The 24,600-nt window shown below is 40.7% G+C and overlaps 2 long non-coding RNA genes across 12 annotated transcripts; both read right to left on the reverse strand.

The window, feature by feature from the left end:
- Positions 1-905: 905 nt before the first annotated feature.
- LOC133392687 (uncharacterized) lies at positions 906-12,675 on the reverse strand. Of its 11 annotated transcripts, none has more exons than XR_009765748.1 (28): positions 12,428-12,675; positions 12,222-12,307; positions 12,048-12,149; positions 11,115-11,972; positions 10,909-10,994; positions 10,735-10,836; positions 9,802-10,659; positions 9,596-9,681; positions 9,422-9,523; positions 8,489-9,346; positions 8,283-8,368; positions 8,109-8,210; positions 7,176-8,033; positions 6,970-7,055; positions 6,796-6,897; positions 5,863-6,720; positions 5,657-5,742; positions 5,483-5,584; positions 4,550-5,407; positions 4,344-4,429; positions 4,170-4,271; positions 3,237-4,094; positions 3,031-3,116; positions 2,857-2,914; positions 1,924-2,781; positions 1,718-1,803; positions 1,544-1,645; positions 906-1,468 (listed from the first exon to the last, which is right to left on the reverse strand). It is a non-coding gene; the product is annotated as an uncharacterized LOC133392687 (long non-coding RNA). The 11 variants fall into 11 exon arrangements; XR_009765749.1 differs by having other exon boundaries at positions 12,394-12,456; XR_009765753.1 differs by lacking the exon at positions 9,422-9,523.
- A 7,930-nt stretch (positions 12,676-20,605) lies between these two features.
- LOC133393826 (uncharacterized) lies at positions 20,606-23,653 on the reverse strand. Its single transcript, XR_009766415.1, has 2 exons — positions 21,060-23,653; positions 20,606-20,996 (listed from the first exon to the last, which is right to left on the reverse strand). It is a non-coding gene; the product is annotated as an uncharacterized LOC133393826 (long non-coding RNA).
- Between the last annotated feature and the right edge of the window lie 947 nt (positions 23,654-24,600).

Here is a 24,600-nt window from a genome sequence, read left to right on the forward strand (position 1 = left end):
GGAAGCCACGGCGCGCCACCAATCGCAACCTAAAAGGGGCGAGGACAAGCCTCCCATCTATCCGAACAAAAAATAAAAAAACCAATTTTCTTTCTTTCTTTTCGTTTATTTTTATATCACAAAAAAACTTTGAGGTCTTCGTGGCGTACCGGAACGATGAAACACCAGCAGCTGCAGCTACCAGCAACCTGAAAAAGAAAACAAAACAAAACACTTTAAAATATGAAGGAAATAATAAAACTTATTTGTGATAGAAAACTTACCAGCTACCAGCAACCTTCCAGCAATACAGCCCTTCCCGCAGCTGCAGCTACCAGCAACCTTCCAGCAATACAGCCCTTCCCGCAGCTGCAGCTACCAGCAACCTAAACAAAACAAAACAAAACACTTTAAAATATGAAGGAAATAATAAAACTTATTTGTGATAGAAAACTTACCAGCTACCAGCAACCTTCCAGCAATACAGCCCTTCCCGCAGCTGCACGTACACGAACCGTGCTGTCGATCGTTTGTTGCGAGCTACCTGTATGGAATATACATAAAAAAAACACGAATTAATAAGCATCGATAATTATTACACTTAGAATGTAATTTTAATTATAATAATACCTCGCGAAAGATATACAAAAATATTAAAACAAACCTTCACAAAGGGACGCCTCATTTTTTATCAAAACAAAACACAGCTTGACAGCTTCACAGTGGGCCGCGAGGCGAGTTTGACCAGCATAGCATTTTGCACTGAACAAAAATTCCAAGTTCGAAAGTAAAATTAAAAACGAACCTCCGGTTTGATTCAATTCAAAAAATTTATTCTGAATCTAAAAACTCTGTGTTAAATTCAGTAAGAATCGTATAAAACATTAATGCGGCGAACCTCTGTGCCGATATATTTCAACCCTCGAAGCCGGCAGTGTAAACTATTCTTTCCATCGGAATCCGCACGTACGTGTGTAACTCGACATACGCTATTATGCTCGGTCCCGTACTTTAACGTATATCAGATAATGAATGTAATGCTAAAATAAACTAATAAATTTTGCATTAAATTTGCGCAAACAATACCTACTGTTTTACAACAACAAAAGAACAAAACATTTATGCAAACCTCTGTGCCGATATATTTCAACCCTCGAAGCCGGCAGCGTAAACTATTCTTTCCATAGGAATCCGCACGTACGTGTGAAACTCGAGATACGCAATTGTGCTCGGTACCGTAATATAATATTCAGATAATAAATCTAATGCTAAACTAACGCGCTAACCGTTAGCCAAAACTCTGGAAGCCACGGCGCGCCACCAATCGCAACCTAAAAGGGGCGAGGACAAGCCTCCCATCTATCCGAACAAAAAATAAAAAAACCAATTTTCTTTCTTTCTTTTCGTTTATTTTTATATCACAAAAAACTTTGAGGTCTTCGTGGCGTACCGGAACGATGAAACACCAGCAGCTGCAGCTACCAGCAACCTGAAAAAGAAAACAAAACAAAACACTTTAAAATATGAAGGAAATAATAAAACTTATTTGTGATAGAAAACTTACCAGCTACCAGCAACCTTCCAGCAATACAGCCCTTCCCGCAGCTGCAGCTACCAGCAACCTTCCAGCAATACAGCCCTTCCCGCAGCTGCAGCTACCAGCAACCTAAACAAAACAAAACAAAACACTTTAAAATATGAAGGAAATAATAAAACTTATTTGTGATAGAAAACTTACCAGCTACCAGCAACCTTCCAGCAATACAGCCCTTCCCGCAGCTGCACGTACACGAACCGTGCTGTCGATCGTTTGTTGCGAGCTACCTGTATGGAATATACATAAAAAAAACACGAATTAATAAGCATCGATAATTATTACACTTAGAATGTAATTTTAATTATAATAATACCTCGCGAAAGATATACAAAAATATTAAAACAAACCTTCACAAAGGGACGCCTCATTTTTTATCAAAACAAAACACAGCTTGACAGCTTCACAGTGGGCCGCGAGGCGAGTTTGACCAGCATAGCATTTTGCACTGAACAAAAATTCCAAGTTCGAAAGTAAAATTAAAAACGAACCTCCGGTTTGATTCAATTCAAAAAATTTATTCTGAATCTAAAAACTCTGTGTTAAATTCAGTAAGAATCGTATAAAACGGTTAAATTAATTTTAGAGCCAAACTCTAAAACATTAATGCGGCGAACCTCTGTGCCGATATATTTCAACCCTCGAAGCCGGCAGTGTAAACTATTCTTTCCATCGGAATCCGCACGTACGTGTGTAACTCGACATACGCTATTATGCTCGGTCCCGTACTTTAACGTATATCAGATAATGAATGTAATGCTAAAATAAACTAATAAATTTTGCATTAAATTTGCGCAAACAATACCTACTGTTTTACAACAACAAAAGAACAAAACATTTATGCAAACCTCTGTGCCGATATATTTCAACCCTCGAAGCCGGCAGCGTAAACTATTCTTTCCATAGGAATCCGCACGTACGTGTGAAACTCGAGATACGCAATTGTGCTCGGTACCGTAATATAATATTCAGATAATAAATCTAATGCTAAACTAACGCGCTAACCGTTAGCCAAAACTCTGGAAGCCACGGCGCGCCACCAATCGCAACCTAAAAGGGGCGAGGACAAGCCTCCCATCTATCCGAACAAAAAATAAAAAAACCAATTTTCTTTCTTTCTTTTCGTTTATTTTTATATCACAAAAAACTTTGAGGTCTTCGTGGCGTACCGGAACGATGAAACACCAGCAGCTGCAGCTACCAGCAACCTGAAAAAGAAAACAAAACAAAACACTTTAAAATATGAAGGAAATAATAAAACTTATTTGTGATAGAAAACTTACCAGCTACCAGCAACCTTCCAGCAATACAGCCCTTCCCGCAGCTGCAGCTACCAGCAACCTTCCAGCAATACAGCCCTTCCCGCAGCTGCAGCTGCCAGCAACCTAAACAAAACAAAACAAAACACTTTAAAATATGAAGGAAATAATAAAACTTATTTGTGATAGAAAACCTACCAGCTACCAGCAACCTTCCAGCAATACAGCCCTTCCCGCAGCTGCACGTACACGAACCGTGCTGTCGATCGTTTGTTGCGAGCTACCTGTATGGAATATACATAAAAAAAACACGAATTAATAAGCATCGATAATTATTACACTTAGAATGTAATTTTAATTATAATAATACCTCGCGAAAGATATACAAAAATATTAAAACAAACCTTCACAAAGGGACGCCTCATTTTTTATCAAAACAAAACACAGCTTGACAGCTTCACAGTGGGCCGCGAGGCGAGTTTGACCAGCATAGCATTTTGCACTGAACAAAAATTCCAAGTTCGAAAGTAAAATTAAAAACGAACCTCCGGTTTGATTCAATTCAAAAAATTTATTCTGAATCTAAAAACTCTGTGTTAAATTCAGTAAGAATCGTATAAAACGGTTAAATTAATTTTAGAGCCAAACTCTAAAACATTAATGCGGCGAACCTCTGTGCCGATATATTTCAACCCTCGAAGCCGGCAGTGTAAACTATTCTTTCCATCGGAATCCGCACGTACGTGTGTAACTCGACATACGCTATTATGCTCGGTCCCGTACTTTAACGTATATCAGATAATGAATGTAATGCTAAAATAAACTAATAAATTTTGCATTAAATTTGCGCAAACAATACCTACTGTTTTACAACAACAAAAGAACAAAACATTTATGCAAACCTCTGTGCCGATATATTTCAACCCTCGAAGCCGGCAGCGTAAACTATTCTTTCCATAGGAATCCGCACGTACGTGTGAAACTCGAGATACGCAATTGTGCTCGGTACCGTAATATAATATTCAGATAATAAATCTAATGCTAAACTAACGCGCTAACCGTTAGCCAAAACTCTGGAAGCCACGGCGCGCCACCAATCGCAACCTAAAAGGGGCGAGGACAAGCCTCCCATCTATCCGAACAAAAAATAAAAAAACCAATTTTCTTTCTTTCTTTTCGTTTATTTTTATATCACAAAAAACTTTGAGGTCTTCGTGGCGTACCGGAACGATGAAACACCAGCAGCTGCAGCTACCAGCAACCTGAAAAAGAAAACAAAACAAAACACTTTAAAATATGAAGGAAATAATAAAACTTATTTGTGATAGAAAACTTACCAGCTACCAGCAACCTTCCAGCAATACAGCCCTTCCCGCAGCTGCAGCTACCAGCAACCTTCCAGCAATACAGCCCTTCCCGCAGCTGCAGCTACCAGCAACCTAAACAAAACAAAACAAAACACTTTAAAATATGAAGGAAATAATAAAACTTATTTGTGATAGAAAACTTACCAGCTACCAGCAACCTTCCAGCAATACAGCCCTTCCCGCAGCTGCACGTACACGAACCGTGCTGTCGATCGTTTGTTGCGAGCTACCTGTATGGAATATACATAAAAAAAACACGAATTAATAAGCATCGATAATTATTACACTTAGAATGTAATTTTAATTATAATAATACCTCGCGAAAGATATACAAAAATATTAAAACAAACCTTCACAAAGGGACGCCTCATTTTTTATCAAAACAAAACACAGCTTGACAGCTTCACAGTGGGCCGCGAGGCGAGTTTGACCAGCATAGCATTTTGCACTGAACAAAAATTCCAAGTTCGAAAGTAAAATTAAAAACGAACCTCCGGTTTGATTCAATTCAAAAAATTTATTCTGAATCTAAAAACTCTGTGTTAAATTCAGTAAGAATCGTATAAAACGGTTAAATTAATTTTAGAGCCAAACTCTAAAACATTAATGCGGCGAACCTCTGTGCCGATATATTTCAACCCTCGAAGCCGGCAGTGTAAACTATTCTTTCCATCGGAATCCGCACGTACGTGTGTAACTCGACATACGCTATTATGCTCGGTCCCGTACTTTAACGTATATCAGATAATGAATGTAATGCTAAAATAAACTAATAAATTTTGCATTAAATTTGCGCAAACAATACCTACTGTTTTACAACAACAAAAGAACAAAACATTTATGCAAACCTCTGTGCCGATATATTTCAACCCTCGAAGCCGGCAGCGTAAACTATTCTTTCCATAGGAATCCGCACGTACGTGTGAAACTCGAGATACGCAATTGTGCTCGGTACCGTAATATAATATTCAGATAATAAATCTAATGCTAAACTAACGCGCTAACCGTTAGCCAAAACTCTGGAAGCCACGGCGCGCCACCAATCGCAACCTAAAAGGGGCGAGGACAAGCCTCCCATCTATCCGAACAAAAAATAAAAAAACCAATTTTCTTTCTTTCTTTTCGTTTATTTTTATATCACAAAAAACTTTGAGGTCTTCGTGGCGTACCGGAACGATGAAACACCAGCAGCTGCAGCTACCAGCAACCTGAAAAAGAAAACAAAACAAAACACTTTAAAATATGAAGGAAATAATAAAACTTATTTGTGATAGAAAACTTACCAGCTACCAGCAACCTTCCAGCAATACAGCCCTTCCCGCAGCTGCAGCTACCAGCAACCTTCCAGCAATACAGCCCTTCCCGCAGCTGCAGCTACCAGCAACCTAAAAAAAACAAAACAAAACACTTTAAAATATGAAGGAAATAATAAAACTTATTTGTGATAGAAAACTTACCAGCTACCAGCAACCTTCCAGCAATACAGCCCTTCCCGCAGCTGCACGTACACGAACCGTGCTGTCGATCGTTTGTTGCGAGCTACCTGTATGGAATATACATAAAAAAAACACGAATTAATAAGCATCGATAATTATTACACTTAGAATGTAATTTTAATTATAATAATACCTCGCGAAAGATATACAAAAATATTAAAACAAACCTTCACAAAGGGACGCCTCATTTTTTATCAAAACAAAACACAGCTTGACAGCTTCACAGTGGGCCGCGAGGCGAGTTTGACCAGCATAGCATTTTGCACTGAACAAAAATTCCAAGTTCGAAAGTAAAATTAAAAACGAACCTCCGGTTTGATTCAATTCAAAAAATTTATTCTGAATCTAAAAACTCTGTGTTAAATTCAGTAAGAATCGTATAAAACGGTTAAATTAATTTTAGAGCCAAACTCTAAAACATTAATGCGGCGAACCTCTGTGCCGATATATTTCAACCCTCGAAGCCGGCAGTGTAAACTATTCTTTCCATCGGAATCCGCACGTACGTGTGTAACTCGACATACGCTATTATGCTCGGTCCCGTACTTTAACGTATATCAGATAATGAATGTAATGCTAAAATAAACTAATAAATTTTGCATTAAATTTGCGCAAACAATACCTACTGTTTTACAACAACAAAAGAACAAAACATTTATGCAAACCTCTGTGCCGATATATTTCAACCCTCGAAGCCGGCAGCGTAAACTATTCTTTCCATAGGAATCCGCACGTACGTGTGAAACTCGAGATACGCAATTGTGCTCGGTACCGTAATATAATATTCAGATAATAAATCTAATGCTAAACTAACGCGCTAACCGTTAGCCAAAACTCTGGAAGCCACGGCGCGCCACCAATCGCAACCTAAAAGGGGCGAGGACAAGCCTCCCATCTATCCGAACAAAAAATAAAAAAACCAATTTTCTTTCTTTCTTTTCGTTTATTTTTATATCACAAAAAACTTTGAGGTCTTCGTGGCGTACCGGAACGATGAAACACCAGCAGCTGCAGCTACCAGCAACCTGAAAAAGAAAACAAAACAAAACACTTTAAAATATGAAGGAAATAATAAAACTTATTTGTGATAGAAAACTTACCAGCTACCAGCAACCTTCCAGCAATACAGCCCTTCCCGCAGCTGCAGCTACCAGCAACCTTCCAGCAATACAGCCCTTCCCGCAGCTGCAGCTACCAGCAACCTAAACAAAACAAAACAAAACACTTTAAAATATGAAGGAAATAATAAAACTTATTTGTGATAGAAAACTTACCAGCTACCAGCAACCTTCCAGCAATACAGCCCTTCCCGCAGCTGCACGTACACGAACCGTGCTGTCGATCGTTTGTTGCGAGCTACCTGTATGGAATATACATAAAAAAAACACGAATTAATAAGCATCGATAATTATTACACTTAGAATGTAATTTTAATTATAATAATACCTCGCGAAAGATATACAAAAATATTAAAACAAACCTTCACAAAGGGACGCCTCATTTTTTATCAAAACAAAACACAGCTTGACAGCTTCACAGTGGGCCGCGAGGCGAGTTTGACCAGCATAGCATTTTGCACTGAACAAAAATTCCAAGTTCGAAAGTAAAATTAAAAACGAACCTCCGGTTTGATTCAATTCAAAAAATTTATTCTGAATCTAAAAACTCTGTGTTAAATTCAGTAAGAATCGTATAAAACGGTTAAATTAATTTTAGAGCCAAACTCTAAAACATTAATGCGGCGAACCTCTGTGCCGATATATTTCAACCCTCGAAGCCGGCAGTGTAAACTATTCTTTCCATCGGAATCCGCACGTACGTGTGTAACTCGACATACGCTATTATGCTCGGTCCCGTACTTTAACGTATATCAGATAATGAATGTAATGCTAAAATAAACTAATAAATTTTGCATTAAATTTGCGCAAACAATACCTACTGTTTTACAACAACAAAAGAACAAAACATTTATGCAAACCTCTGTGCCGATATATTTCAACCCTCGAAGCCGGCAGCGTAAACTATTCTTTCCATAGGAATCCGCACGTACGTGTGAAACTCGAGATACGCAATTGTGCTCGGTACCGTAATATAATATTCAGATAATAAATCTAATGCTAAACTAACGCGCTAACCGTTAGCCAAAACTCTGGAAGCCACGGCGCGCCACCAATCGCAACCTAAAAGGGGCGAGGACAAGCCTCCCATCTATCCGAACAAAAAATAAAAAAACCAATTTTCTTTCTTTCTTTTCGTTTATTTTTATATCACAAAAAACTTTGAGGTCTTCGTGGCGTACCGGAACGATGAAACACCAGCAGCTGCAGCTACCAGCAACCTGAAAAAGAAAACAAAACAAAACACTTTAAAATATGAAGGAAATAATAAAACTTATTTGTGATAGAAAACCTACCAGCTACCAGCAACCTTCCAGCAATACAGCCCTTCCCGCAGCTGCAGCTACCAGCAACCTTCCAGCAATACAGCCCTTCCCGCAGCTGCAGCTACCAGCAACCTAAACAAAACAAAACAAAACACTTTAAAATATGAAGGAAATAATAAAACTTATTTGTGATAGAAAACTTACCAGCTACCAGCAACCTTCCAGCAATACAGCCCTTCCCGCAGCTGCACGTACACGAACCGTGCTGTCGATCGTTTGTTGCGAGCTACCTGTATGGAATATACATAAAAAAAACACGAATTAATAAGCATCGATAATTATTACACTTAGAATGTAATTTTAATTATAATAATACCTCGCGAAAGATATACAAAAATATTAAAACAAACCTTCACAAAGGGACGCCTCATTTTTTATCAAAACAAAACACAGCTTGACAGCTTCACAGTGGGCCGCGAGGCGAGTTTGACCAGCATAGCATTTTGCACTGAACAAAAATTCCAAGTTCGAAAGTAAAATTAAAAACGAACCTCCGGTTTGATTCAATTCAAAAAATTTATTCTGAATCTAAAAACTCTGTGTTAAATTCAGTAAGAATCGTATAAAACGGTTAAATTAATTTTAGAGCCAAACTCTAAAACATTAATGCGGCGAACCTCTGTGCCGATATATTTCAACCCTCGAAGCCGGCAGTGTAAACTATTCTTTCCATCGGAATCCGCACGTACGTGTGTAACTCGACATACGCTATTATGCTCGGTCCCGTACTTTAACGTATATCAGATAATGAATGTAATGCTAAAATAAACTAATAAATTTTGCATTAAATTTGCGCAAACAATACCTACTGTTTTACAACAACAAAAGAACAAAACATTTATGCAAACCTCTGTGCCGATATATTTCAACCCTCGAAGCCGGCAGCGTAAACTATTCTTTCCATAGGAATCCGCACGTACGTGTGAAACTCGAGATACGCAATTGTGCTCGGTACCGTAATATAATATTCAGATAATAAATCTAATGCTAAACTAACGCGCTAACCGTTAGCCAAAACTCTGGAAGCCACGGCGCGCCACCAATCGCAACCTAAAAGGGGCGAGGACAAGCCTCCCATCTATCCGAACAAAAAATAAAAAAACCAATTTTCTTTCTTTCTTTTCGTTTATTTTTATATCACAAAAAACTTTGAGGTCTTCGTGGCGTACCGGAACGATGAAACACCAGCAGCTGCAGCTACCAGCAACCTGAAAAAGAAAACAAAACAAAACACTTTAAAATATGAAGGAAATAATAAAACTTATTTGTGATAGAAAACCTACCAGCTACCAGCAACCTTCCAGCAATACAGCCCTTCCCGCAGCTGCAGCTACCAGCAACCTTCCAGCAATACAGCCCTTCCCGCAGCTGCAGCTACCAGCAACCTAAACAAAACAAAACAAAACACTTTAAAATATGAAGGAAATAATAAAACTTATTTGTGATAGAAAACCTACCAGCTACCAGCAACCTTCCAGCAATACAGCCCTTCCCGCAGCTGCACGTACACGAACCGTGCTGTCGATCGTTTGTTGCGAGCTACCTGTATGGAATATACATAAAAAAAACACGAATTAATAAGCATCGATAATTATTACACTTAGAATGTAATTTTAATTATAATAATACCTCGCGAAAGATATACAAAAATATTAAAACAAACCTTCACAAAGGGACGCCTCATTTTTTATCAAAACAAAACACAGCTTGACAGCTTCACAGTGGGCCGCGAGGCGAGTTTGACCAGCATAGCATTTTGCACTGAACAAAAATTCCAAGTTCGAAAGTAAAATTAAAAACGAACCTCCGGTTTGATTCAATTCAAAAAATTTATTCTGAATCTAAAAACTCTGTGTTAAATTCAGTAAGAATCGTATAAAACGGTTAAATTAATTTTAGAGCCAAACTCTAAAACATTAATGCGGCGAACCTCTGTGCCGATATATTTCAACCCTCGAAGCCGGCAGTGTAAACTATTCTTTCCATCGGAATCCGCACGTACGTGTGTAACTCGACATACGCTATTATGCTCGGTCCCGTACTTTAACGTATATCAGATAATGAATGTAATGCTAAAATAAACTAATAAATTTTGCATTAAATTTGCGCAAACAATACCTACTGTTTTACAACAACAAAAGAACAAAACATTTATGCAAACCTCTGTGCCGATATATTTCAACCCTCGAAGCCGGCAGCGTAAACTATTCTTTCCATAGGAATCCGCACGTACGTGTGAAACTCGAGATACGCAATTGTGCTCGGTACCGTAATATAATATTCAGATAATAAATCTAATGCTAAACTAACGCGCTAACCGTTAGCCAAAACTCTGGAAGCCACGGCGCGCCACCAATCGCAACCTAAAAGGGGCGAGGACAAGCCTCCCATCTATCCGAACAAAAAATAAAAAAACCAATTTTCTTTCTTTCTTTTCGTTTATTTTTATATCACAAAAAACTTTGAGGTCTTCGTGGCGTACCGGAACGATGAAACACCAGCAGCTGCAGCTACCAGCAACCTGAAAAAGAAAACAAAACAAAACACTTTAAAATATGAAGGAAATAATAAAACTTATTTGTGATAGAAAACTTACCAGCTACCAGCAACCTTCCAGCAATACAGCCCTTCCCGCAGCTGCAGCTACCAGCAACCTTCCAGCAATACAGCCCTTCCCGCAGCTGCAGCTACCAGCAACCTAAACAAAACAAAACAAAACACTTTAAAATATGAAGGAAATAATAAAACTTATTTGTGATAGAAAACCTACCAGCTACCAGCAACCTTCCAGCAATACAGCCCTTCCCGCAGCTGCACGTACACGAACCGTGCTGTCGATCGTTTGTTGCGAGCTACCTGTATGGAATATACATAAAAAAAACACGAATTAATAAGCATCGATAATTATTACACTTAGAATGTAATTTTAATTATAATAATACCTCGCGAAAGATATACAAAAATATTAAAACAAACCTTCACAAAGGGACGCCTCATTTTTTATCAAAACAAAACACAGCTTGACAGCTTCACAGTGGGCCGCGAGGCGAGTTTGACCAGCATAGCATTTTGCACTGAACAAAAATTCCAAGTTCGAAAGTAAAATTAAAAACGAACCTCCGGTTTGATTCAATTCAAAAAATTTATTCTGAATCTAAAAACTCTGTGTTAAATTCAGTAAGAATCGTATAAAACGGTTAAATTAATTTTAGAGCCAAACTCTAAAACATTAATGCGGCGAACCTCTGTGCCGATATATTTCAACCCTCGAAGCCGGCAGTGTAAACTATTCTTTCCATCGGAATCCGCACGTACGTGTGTAACTCGACATACGCTATTATGCTCGGTCCCGTACTTTAACGTATATCAGATAATGAATGTAATGCTAAAATAAACTAATAAATTTTGCATTAAATTTGCGCAAACAATACCTACTGTTTTACAACAACAAAAGAACAAAACATTTATGCAAACCTCTGTGCCGATATATTTCAACCCTCGAAGCCGGCAGCGTAAACTATTCTTTCCATAGGAATCCGCACGTACGTGTGAAACTCGAGATACGCAATTGTGCTCGGTACCGTAATATAATATTCAGATAATAAATCTAATGCTAAACTAACGCGCTAACCGTTAGCCAAAACTCTGGAAGCCACGGCGCGCCACCAATCGCAACCTAAAAGGGGCGAGGACAAGCCTCCCATCTATCCGAACAAAAAATAAAAAAACCAATTTTCTTTCTTTCTTTTCGTTTATTTTTATATCACAAAAAACTTTGAGGTCTTCGTGGCGTACCGGAACGATGAAACACCAGCAGCTGCAGCTACCAGCAACCTGAAAAAGAAAACAAAACAAAACACTTTAAAATATGAAGGAAATAATAAAACTTATTTGTGATAGAAAACTTACCAGCTACCAGCAACCTTCCAGCAATACAGCCCTTCCCGCAGCTGCAGCTACCAGCAACCTTCCAGCAATACAGCCCTTCCCGCAGCTGCAGCTACCAGCAACCTAAACAAAACAAAACAAAACACTTTAAAATATGAAGGAAATAATAAAACTTATTTGTGATAGAAAACCTACCAGCTACCAGCAACCTTCCAGCAATACAGCCCTTCCCGCAGCTGCACGTACACGAACCGTGCTGTCGATCGTTTGTTGCGAGCTACCTGTATGGAATATACATAAAAAAAACACGAATTAATAAGCATCGATAATTATTACACTTAGAATGTAATTTTAATTATAATAATACCTCGCGAAAGATATACAAAAATATTAAAACAAACCTTCACAAAGGGACGCCTCATTTTTTATCAAAACAAAACACAGCTTGACAGCTTCACAGTGGGCCGCGAGGCGAGTTTGACCAGCATAGCATTTTGCACTGAACAAAAATTCCAAGTTCGAAAGTAAAATTAAAAACGAACCTCCGGTTTGATTCAATTCAAAAAATTTATTCTGAATCTAAAAACTCTGTGTTAAATTCAGTAAGAATCGTATAAAACGGTTAAATTAATTTTAGAGCCAAACTCTAAAACATTAATGCGGCGAACCTCTGTGCCGGTTTTGTCATCCAGGCGACCGACCAGTGTACATTATTTGAATTAAGAATATTTTAAATTGAGATGAAAAAAAAGTTAATTGCTGTAAGATGAACCGATTTCAAGGAGATTTAATTTTTAAATAACAATTAAATAACAGGTTTAATATTTTTCATTGTTGCATTATGATTAATGAAAAAAAGTCTGAAAGAAGGAAGCTCATGAACACCCCAAAAGCTTTCAATTGGAGTAACATTTTCTATGATTAGAAAATATAAAATATTCAAATATTTTTAATCTAATTATATATATGAAATATAACTATTAACTTTTCAATCTATGTTTCTGGCCATTTTGAATAAAAATTACTTTAGATGCAAGGGCTCTTTTTAAAATGAGGTTAATGAAGTTAATAAATACTTGTAAGTATTTCATTATACTACTTTATCAATAACTGGGTAAATAAATAAATAATCTTTTTTTTATTATTTACATATTTTATTTATAAGATTGTTAAAATTATAATTCTTGAAGTTGTGACAACTTTTCTAATTATCAACAAAGCTTTTCTTATTATCATATAAAAGTAAACAATAATAAGACATGATTATCTATTAATTTGCTCATCCACGGCGGTTAAAACAAACGTTCAAAAAGATTGCTTGGGTTTGTGATTAACAGGCGTTACGCGTAACGCTAGCGTAACGTAGAGGGCTGAGCCTTACTTTTACCAAACGTGCAAAAGTAAGGCTCAGCCCTCTACGTTACATTGGAGAAGCGTTACATTCCTTATAACATTCCCAAGCAGCATTTTTATGGCCGTTTTGTCATCCACGCGGTCGAGCAGTGTAGGTTATTGAATTAAAACAGGGGTATCCAAAATTTTCACTTCGCGGGCCGCAAATATCGTTTTTGGGAGCAATTTGACGTCACCTTTAGCTAATAGTCGAACATTTAAAGCTCCTTTTGATAAGAAAAAGCAAATGGATGTATCAAAATTGTGTAACTTACTAGTATTGAAGCTACCCAAATAGCCAAAATTGCTTAAGCAGGCAATTATGGCAAGCTAAAGATCGCTGCTTGAATTCGCTTTTTGCAGTAGATAAATAGCTTCAAAGCTCCAGGTGGTCCTTCTAAATAGCGCCTAAGCAGCTTCCTTATGACAGGGTGTCGGGGATTATTTTTCTTTGTGTTTTATTTTTAAGCAAGTTGTCATCATTGAAATAGAGAACTCTTTTTTTTGTTTTTTGTATTTCTTCTTTTTTTTTTGTATGCATTTTTATTTGTGAAATGTAAATTTTCATAACGTTCACAGAGTTTTAAATAATTTACAGTTAAATCAAAATCACTTCACTACATATTGCTACTTCAAATAACTAATCTAACTGGAGTAGTGGTGTTAAACAGGAATCACGAGGCGAAGAAATCCAGTACGTGTAAACGAGCGCACGAATGAGATTATCAGTTATATTTTCATCGTCATTGTCGCGTGGACAATACGCTAAACATATCGCTAAAGCTTCATCTACACGATTAGCGAAAATTTTATATGGAATTGACACCTCGCACGCAGATTTCTGCATACGATTGCACATTGTGAACAAATATGCTATTGGTGTATAAACGCCTTAAAACACATGGGTGGTCGAATTTAAAGCATTAGTGGGATCGGAGCGTTGAGACCAGGCTTTCACGTTATGGTATAAATAATCACATGCGTGTAAGATATGTCTGATCTGCTATCTGAAGAGAGAAGAATGGAATTCCGAAAATGATGGCTCACTTGCTCATTTGGCGCGATTGCTCGAATGCCTTTGTTTCGCTCAGGGAGGCGATGATCCGGATCTTTAAAAAAACTGATGCATGTTTCACTCGCTCAATTTACTGATCCGGATCATTTGAACGAATCCGGATCTGATCTTACATCACTAAACTGGAGCACAAACCACGAGACGGCGTCTGTCTTTGACACTTTGACACACACAAGAGCCACCTTGTACCGATGTCATGCATTAAAAAGCTATAAAGTTCCACCTAGTCCGGTTCACGTTCTTTACAAACCTTCAAGTTCTATCATTGTTGTGGGAACGCAGCCTCAGCAGCGCCAGCTGCTCGACGTCGACATTCGCCTGTCGACTATTGAAGCACGATCGTGTTGAGTGCCTGAGTGTTCCCGTATTGGCGAACAAGGACCGGAGCCGCATGAGAGTTGATACCGAGCGCTCAAGGGCAACGGACGGTTGCACACCCACACACCAGTATTCGCGTATCGTCCTATGTGTTATTTTACCGTGTTTCCTATTAAGTTTTAAATAAAGTGTAAGAATCACAACAATCATGAATCCTACACATAGTGCTATTAAGCCGCAAAGTTCCGTGCGTTTGTTAAAAGTATTATGATTGCGCAAAGTACCGTTTCATCTCTTAATCACCCACAAAGTACGACATCGGAACGATTTTTCGTTAAACAGTCCCAAATTAGCTATGGAGTTCGAGCTGTCTATTTGGGACTGGTTGAACTTCGATTCCCTGCCAACTAGCCATTAAAATTAAGCTTAAACGACTGGAAAATCGAATAGCCATAAAAAAAAAACAAAAACTCCATAGCTTCATTGGTTTGCTCAATTAGGAATAAATTAAATAAGCATAAAATCTTTAATATTCACCACTTTTTCATTATTTTACTGTTCTGATTCTCTTAATCACAAAACCTGCCAAACCATTGGCTGATAGCAAAACTGCCCAAAAAAAGCATAATTTTTTGATATTTTGAAAAATACGTAATGAAATGGTGTGAAACTTCATATGTGAATAACAAATAAGTACACTTTCACTACAAAATTGTGTTTTGTGAAATTCTCCGCATTTGTGCAGAATTTCACGTTTTTTGCTACACTGCCGAAAATAGGTACACTGCCGAAAACTGGTACAGTTACCCTAGGTGTAATTGTTGTAATGAGAGCGATGTGATTAGGATTGGAATTCGTAGAGCCGTGCAGGGCTTGGGGGATAGACAATTTTGGTCGATAAAAAATCATTTTTAATTATTTAAAAAATGGTTTGCCTACACTAAACACTGAACACGATGGGTATCGACTTCAAGTAGGGATTTGAAAGAAATAGTTATACTGTCAGTTTTCGTGAGCACGATTATCTTAAAATGTCGTTTCAAAGTAGTTTCGATGTTTTCATACTCTCTGTCCTCAGAGCAAGCAACAAGCATGTCATCCACATACAACAGTATTTTTATGTCGGATGCATGGACGTAATTTTTGAGCCGGTCTCGTAGTACAGTCGTCAACTCGTACGACTTAACAACATTCCCGTCATGGGTTCAATCCCCAAATAGACCGCGCCGCCATACGTAGGACTGACTATCCTGCTATGGGGGGAATTAATTAGTCACTGAAAGCCTAGCCCACAAGTGGGTACAGCCAGGCCTTGACCGACATCGGTTGTTGAGCCAAAGAAGAAGAAGAAGCATGGACGTAACTACAACGACGAAGACGATTTCTTTGCATCGACATAACATATAAAACCTTTATTCCTTAATTATACAATACTATTCCACAGGCCCGTGTTAATCCTATCTGCCCTAGCTCAGCCGCACGAATGAGAAATACTCACTGCATGCACTATCTCTCTCAATGCTCTGGTCAGCGTCCTGTAACTCACGCACAACCTTCTACGCACACATCATACGGAAGCCGTCGACTGCTATCGCTGAGTGGCACACCCAGGTGGACAGAATGGCTAAGTTCGATCGGACCACAACAAGTATGAATGACCATCGATCACGCTTGTTCTTCACAAACAGACAAGGATCTGCTTCTCAAGAATGGTACCCCAAACTCCGAAGCACTTCGGTTATAATGAGCACTTCGGTTCGGATTTCAGGGCTTGGTTCCATACTCTTCCTGCTTGCTTTAAACCATATAAACTCTTTTTCAGTGGACACACGTCATTTTTTGAACCAATTTCAAATCCAGTGGGTTGTTTCATATAGATCGTCTCTGCCAGGTCTCCATACAAGTATGCCGACTTAACGTCCACATGTTTCTGTTATAATCACACCATCCATTCACTTGCAAGGCTCAACGAGAAGTGCCGGGTTTTATTTCTCATTTCTCTCCGTACAGTTACATGCTATAATATGCTATAATCTAGTCTAATCTAATCTAATCTATAATCTAATCTTAAATCTACAATAATGGATATAACAGTTTCACAATCAACTTTCTTGTTGCAGCGATTGATAACAACGTGCGAAAAGTGGTCTGCTTCGCCACGGGGGTAAAAACTTTGTCATAGTCCGCACCATACACTTGGCTGAATCCTTTTGGAACAAGTCTTGCCTTGTATTGGACTAATTTGCCGTCACCGTCCATCTCTCCTTTAAAAACCCACTTACTGCCCACAGCTTTGCGATCTTTTGCAAAGAAGCGATTTCCCATGTGGCATTTTCGTGCAAGGACTTGATCTCCTCCTCCATTGTACGCTTGCACAAGTCTAGATCTGGGCAACTCATGGCTTCTTCAAATGTACGGAACTCGCAATACTCCTGGGTGATTAAAATTCTTTCATTTGAGGATATTCTTACCATTCCAGTTGTTTCTCGGTTTTATGTTTGAACTATTTACAAGATTTATTGCACGAATTAAATAATACAAAACACAATACAATGCAGTATGGGGCCGCGCGCACGAGCCGCACCGTGAGCCCTACCGGAAGTCCTGCTCGACCGGTAGTCTGGTATACACTTACTGCGTTAGGTGCGCTCTGCACACACTTAGCGCGCATCGCTAAGTGCGGCGTGATAGTGTGCGTGAGCGCAGTGTTGATTCCTGGATGTCGACCAGCAGCAGCGCAACTGCTACGGCGAATCCAGGGCTCGGCACGTCTATCCACAACACTCGGAAACGTTGAGGTGGTACACCCTTTGTGCTACGGGATGATCGTCGAACCGTCAGCTCTGCTGCCCTTTCGAGAGTGTGTTCATCAACACCGTCATCTTCGTTCGTAGTATCGCACATACTGGAATCCGTATCCATTAGCTCCTCCTCAACTAGAGTTTTATCTGTGCTGTCTTCTTCTTCAGATTCTAGACGATCACCGACATCGTCATCGAAATCGGAATCGTCATCGAAAGGCAAATCGTCGTCGATTTCGCACTCAACAATTTGAGGATTCGTCTTTTTAGAACAATTAAACGCATCATGTTCGAAATCCTCCATTTCGATAAATTTTGCCTCACGACTGAGGGTTATCTTATTGGTGGTAGGATCTACACACTTAAAAAAAATTGCCGAATCTTGGTTAATTTTTACCGAGATCTGCACAACTGAGATCTCGGCAAAGATCTCGGTTAAATTTCTGTTGCCGAAATCTCGGTTAAAAATGCAATTGACATTTTGTTTTGACGTTTACGTTTATCCGAGATTTTCGGTTAGAGCAATCCGAGATTTCAGCTAATTATAAAAACAATCTTTTTTTTATTTTAGTGGTTTTATTTGCGTAAAAAGTTAGTTTGAGTTATAAAAACAAACTCAATTATTTATTGAGCCATAGCCATAGCAGCCTGAGCCCATGCTGATTGCCGGTCTACATTTTCTGCAGCATGATGCCACCATCGTATCTGTAGTTGGACGGCAGGAAGTAACCTCCCCCCCCCCATTATGAGAGTTGTGGTGGGATGGGAAGCGCAGGGACGAGCGCCGGTACAACACCAGATGGTGTACAGCGTCTGGATGTAGTAAAGGTGCAGGAAGAAGGGCCGGGCATGGAGCGGGCATCGGTACAGACACGGTTCTGTAAAGCGGGCAGAGTGAAACAAGCCTGAGTGAACCCTGTCATATTTTCATTTATTTTTCACACTATTAATTTTATAACACAAAATCACTCCGAAAGGTGTCTGTAAACGAATGTAGCCGCGTGTAATCGAAGTAGTCTTTTATAGATTTAGGAACGATCGATTCATTACAAGTTAGTCTCAAATCATCCATTGACGAGAACGGTCGCATAAAAGAGAAACTTGTTAAATAAAAAAAACTTCCAAGGTATTTCAAACAACAAGGTTCCTTTAGTTTCTGTATCGACAAAATGATGAATGACAGAGAGAAAACCGAGCCTCGACTAACTCAAATAGTATAGCCGAAATTTCGGTTATTTTGACGGATGCCCTCGATGACAGCAGTATTAACGTACGTAATCGGCATGTTGTGTTGCCGAGTTTCGGTTAAAATATTTGTTTAACTGATATTTCAGTTTTAAATAGTACTGATTATCGGCAATGGGAAATTTTCAACTGACATATCAGTAAAACATATTGGAGCCGACGGATTTCGGCAGTTGTATTATCCGAGGTCGTGAAATATTTTTAAGTGTGTAGCAAAGTGGGTTTATTATACAGGTGGGCTTATCCCGAACAAATTGACAGCCGTATTGTAGAAAAATGAAAACGAAATGACAGGAGGGGATTCGATCATTTGTTGATGTATGCGTGTGAACTCCAATGGCTATTTTGGATGATGTGTCGTAGTGTGGGTGAAAAACTACGTATCACAATCGAATCCCCTCCTGTCATTCGTTCGTCCAATATGGCCTTCCCGCCAAACCTATAAGACCACCTAGTCCCTATACCCACTTTGGTGTGTAGTATCAAAAGCCCCATGCACGGATCGTTTCCGTGTGCGACTGTGTGGTTGAAATGCTTTCACGTCAGCAAGAAATGATAATTACGCGCTCCACCGTCATCGTGGTCATCGTCGTCGTCGTCGTGGGGGAGAGTGTTGCAACCCTGCGTACGTAGCAATCCGCAGCATGAGGTGAGGGAGAAACCACCAACGAGGCTAAAGCTTGCGCCAGCGAGTCACTAGCAATGGAAGGGGCGCCCGGCGAATGAGCTCGACGAATAGTACTTCTGGGTTGACCTACTTGTGACCTAGCGGTCTCCATTCATTTCCTTCAGGGAGCATACACGGGACCCTCAGGACGCGTTGTTCCCAGTACTACTCGACCGAGGGCATCGAAATTTGTTAGTAAAAGAATCAACTGGCCGACCCGGGCCGCAGCACGCGTAGCATGGTGTCGCGTCAGTTGGGCACAAGCGTCGATCAGGCGTGCTTCAGAGATAATGCACATATACACGCACTACGTAGACGGAGCATTCCCCGGTGAGCGATGTTCGAGCTCACACCCTTCAGGCCCGTCAGAGTTCATGTTGTGCTTGATTGGACTGTTTTGGTCTGAAATAATGGAGGAAACAGTATACTTTTTCTATTTTGATAGTTTTACTAAATTCTGGAAAATGCACAAGCTTGTAGAATGCTCTGAAATATGCCTTTATTTGAAAAATATCGCCCCTAAAAATATCCCTCGGCCACTCCATTACTTCCCACGCCAGCGGGAAATCGTTCTCCCCGCGGGAAAGGTTCAACGACCCCCAGGACCGGCTTGTAGCATAGTCGGCATCGCAGCGAGCGGCGGCAGCTGGCTGGCCCTAAACAGTGACGACAAAGTTTTGTTATTATAAACGAGGGTCAGGTACGGGCCGCAATATTGCACCAGGCTAGCAGGAACCTGGACCATGCCGGAACGGGTAGCGAAGGCGTCCCCGCTTTTTTCGAATATTCGTGAAGAGACGAGCCCCCAGAGAAAAAGAACCGTTGCTCAGAGGAAGGGGAGCTTCGATTGCCATTGGCTGCAGTGGTGACGTGGGTGTATGAGTTGTGGAGTATGTGTGTGTGTGTGTGTGTGTGTGTGTGTGTGTGCGCGCGTGTGTGTGTGTGTGTGTGATGGAATGTCATACCACAGTAGTGAACTGATTTTACTGTGATGGAATGTTTCGGACTTCTAGAAAAATAGAAATAGCCTTTAAGTTTTGATAAAATAAAGAAAATTAAAGGGCATTTCTTGAATGAAGAATTTACGATTTTGTGATTTCCGTCTCCTTTTATTGATGACTTTACTGACATTCAATACGCATAGTGTGGGCATCGGTTGCCGAAACTCGGCCTGCTCTGTTTGTGCCGCTTTTGGATGATGATGAAATGAACCCTCAAAAAACAAAACATACGCGAGAAAGCGAGAGCATTTGGCTGTTGCGGTTACAAGAAGGAAACACAGTATTTTTGTGCTGGTTTTCTTGGTTTTCTAATGCCAGTATGAGACTGGAACCGAGCAGAGGAAACACGAAGCGAGGCAAACATGCTCACGTGTGTACTACACTAGCCAACCGGGTTGGGAGGTAGTGGACGAGGTCGGCTACGTGCTCTCCTGTACTCCTGGTCGATGTAACGTTTTGTTGACGGTACAGCTATAAATCATACGCAATCGTGAATGTGTAAACAACGCCCCTAAACAACCTGCTATAACGAACCTGCAATAAAAGCACAAACCAACACACCACGCCATGACAACGTTGCTTTTGCATTGATCAAGCACGTGTGGTTGAGCAAAACAATAACAACTCCGACTACTACCATTGCGTGTACACTATCCAACTGCAAGTACGCTTTCGCGACACATCATCGTGGCACACTCCGAAATGTCAAAAGAAGAGAGAAAAGTGTCCCCAAAGATATCAGGCGTCGAGGGACAGCTGGAGTACGACTCGGGTGACAATCGTGGGAAGACAAAAGTTGTTAAGTGAAAGCGACGTTTCCCCCCTTCTCGGTTATCGGTTCGAAAAGATGGAGTAACCACTTCCGTTAACGTTGTTTTTTGTTGTTGGTCTCTGCTCTTTCACCGTCGATTGACATTCACATCCCACTCACGCGAGGTGAAATCTGTTTTGAACTGCTTGCCTCCCCCCAGATATGACTCGATTGGCAGCGGAATCGAACTACGCTGCACGCTGCATCTATCTTCAGTACTCCACTGTAGAAGCACACACACAAACACAGAAACCCTCCATGGGCCGGCGAAAAAGAGGTTTCATTTTTTAATCCATCCGTCGCTACCCAGCGCTCATATTTGTGTCCAATGCGAGGAGAGTACCCGCTGATGGCCATCTTTGGATGCCATTCGTGTGAGGGGGAGAGCGTGGGGCAAAAAGGTTGTATAACTGTTGTGTTCCCCTATCCTCTGTAGGTGTGTGGTAGATTAGAAAGAACCGAACAGAAGGCGGAATGGTCACACACATCTTCCCCTTTTTCGGCGAAAGATGCGCGATGGAAGAAAAACAGCGGCTCAGTCGTAGTAGGAGGGTCGGCCGTTCTTAGTGCCGTTTTTCCCCAACCGCTGCGGCGAGTAGAGCACGCGCGGGTTTGTGTAATTGTTAAATAGTAAGCGCCGTTGCGACCAAGGCCGCATCGTCCGGCGGAGGTGAACCACGCAGTTGTCTGGATGTAGTTCGATGTTCTCGAACTCGAACCGGTGAGCTGGTGCATTTGGGTTGTCGCTAAAGGTTGTAAACCTGATCGGTTGAAAAAATATTAATATATTTATATTTTTTGTTGCTTACTTTTTAACACATAAGTTGTTTCAGATTTTTAAGGGACAATTTTCCCATGGTCAAAATTTTATCATGTAGTTCCAATTTCTTAAGCAACGTTTTGTTTAACCCAAACGCTTTCAGTTGGTTCCGCTCTACAGATGGTACGGATCCTACCTCTTTCTTACCGATGCCAATGCCCCTTCCATGGGCCAACTGCTCGGCGACTATGCTGACATGACAGAGACATTCATCGGCAGCGCTCTTTCTTCACGTTCGTGCAATTACTGGCCATCGAATGGGGTGGAATCTCGACCTGTTCGGCAGTGCATCTTCCACTCGCACACTTCCATTCGAGCACATGGAATCGAACTAATCTTCAATTTATTCTATTTTCTAAAAGCCTTTTTTGTGTTACAGAAAACATGATTTCTCTATTTGAGTTTTCCCACTCTCTATATGTTACGTTCCAGTACCCAGCGAACCGTAACTAGTAAGCTGCGGGAATGTCGGGGTTTCTCCATTTTCTCGTTCCCCCTTCCCATGTCATTTCCCATCCGGGTGAGATCAGGCCACATCCGTTCGTTCACCCCCGATCCGTTGAAGCCGGCGGCAGCCTCCTGTACGCATAAGAACCTGGGAAAAGTTTTATCTCATTCACTGGACCGAGATGCTGGTTCTCACGCATCATCGCCATTGTTGCTGTTATGTTGGACGTCGCTGTCGGCGTTGTACAGCGCATCACCATCGCAACGTGGGATCTAAGGCAATCTTCGTTCGGTTCTCAATCTTCGCTACGCATGCTAGCCACTACCCCAATCACAACCACACATAAACACACACGCGCGGCCGCATCGATCGAACGGGGAAAGGGAAGATGCCCATCGTTCGACCCCCTCGGTTTTATACACCCTCCCGTATAAGAAGTGGCCGGGGACGGATCAAACGCGTACATTAAGGGGAGGCCGTGCAAGTACAGCGCGAGTAGGGGTGGTTTTCTATTCGTTTCTATCTTTCATATTCACCTTCTTGCTAAATCTATTGCCAGGCGCTCATGCACCAAGTGGGATGGCACACGGTTGCTTAGAAGGTGATTAGAAAAGCGGGCGCGCACACTCAAATGCTTCTTCACTGTGGCTGTAGTAGCTTCGTCGTCTGGCTGTGTGTGTGCTAGTGTCGTGTTAGTCAAACCCGTATCGATCGATTCCGCACGACTTCTCCAGGCGATAGAGAAAACAAGTCTAGCCGTGACGCAACCGCCAACACACGCACGCGAGTCGGGAAATCAACCGTTAGTTGTTCGAGGGGAGTGGAGTGTTTGTCGGATAGATGATACCTCCATGGTAGCATTGGACGCTAGTTACTGCATTAGAAGAACGGATCGTCTCATGCGCTTAGTTCGTCGGTTCATTGAAGCGGATAGGTCGGTTTAGCATCATATAGGGCCGGCCACAATCTCGTCCAAACATCCCAGGGCGATTAGTGCCGTGCAGATTGGTCGGATTTATTCACACCCTTCCTTGTCTTTTCTAACGCCTCGGGGGAGTTGGGGAATATAACGAACATCCCCTAAACAGCAACTAACACATAAATCGTGTCCGGATAACCAAAGCCGGTTTGAGCTGAACTTAATCGGAATCTACCCGGCGACCAGGCGGTTGCGATAGTTACAGCAAGGGATTTGCTGTTGGGAGTGAACGTAGCAGTTGTTTTCATCTTTCGTTCGGTTGCTTGGGAAGAAATGGTCTGGGTTAAAAAAACTGACGCAGAAAGAATTTGATATCTGTTACACCTGTTATATCTAAATATATGTAAAATTAATCTTTTATTTAGCTTCGAAAACAGGGAAACAATAATACCCCAAAATTATGATTAAAAACACTTTTCTAAAAGTTACAAATTTATTTTATCACGAAAAAATATCAACTCAAGCCATCATCTAATAAAATAGTACGACAAAGTGTTATATTTGTTGATAAACTCGTAAAGTAAAGCTCCATCCATCATGTGCCTCATTCACGCGTACCAATGTTCCACGTGTTACCATGCTTCCAACGAGAAACATAACTTTAACTGGTATCCAACGACTACACTTATGTATCGTGTACGTCACAGCACGGTTTTCCTTTTTACGCAGGAAAACAGCAACAACAACAATAATGAAAGAAATTGAGAGAGAGAGTTAGCAACACCGACCGACCAGGGTCGCATGTACGGGGCGGACGCGCGATAGGTATTCCTGCATGCTGAGATCTCGTGTCTAGTCGGCGGTACGCCCTTCGTTTGCTTCGGGTTAGCCCGTGTTTCTGGTTTGCCGCCATCACGCGCCATTAGCAAAAGCGCCATCAGTAGCAGCACAACATGCACACCACTGTACAGTGGTTTGGTGGTGTACAGGCTGATGAGGAGAAATTGCTTGATACGATCACTGTTTAGTGACGGTTGCAATAATATAAATTTGTAATAATGAGAATAAAACATCGTT

The sequence above is a fragment of the Anopheles gambiae genome, chromosome 3 (genome assembly GCF_943734735.2).
Source record: "Anopheles gambiae chromosome 3, idAnoGambNW_F1_1, whole genome shotgun sequence".
Classification (NCBI taxonomy): Eukaryota; Metazoa; Arthropoda; class Insecta; order Diptera; family Culicidae; genus Anopheles; species Anopheles gambiae.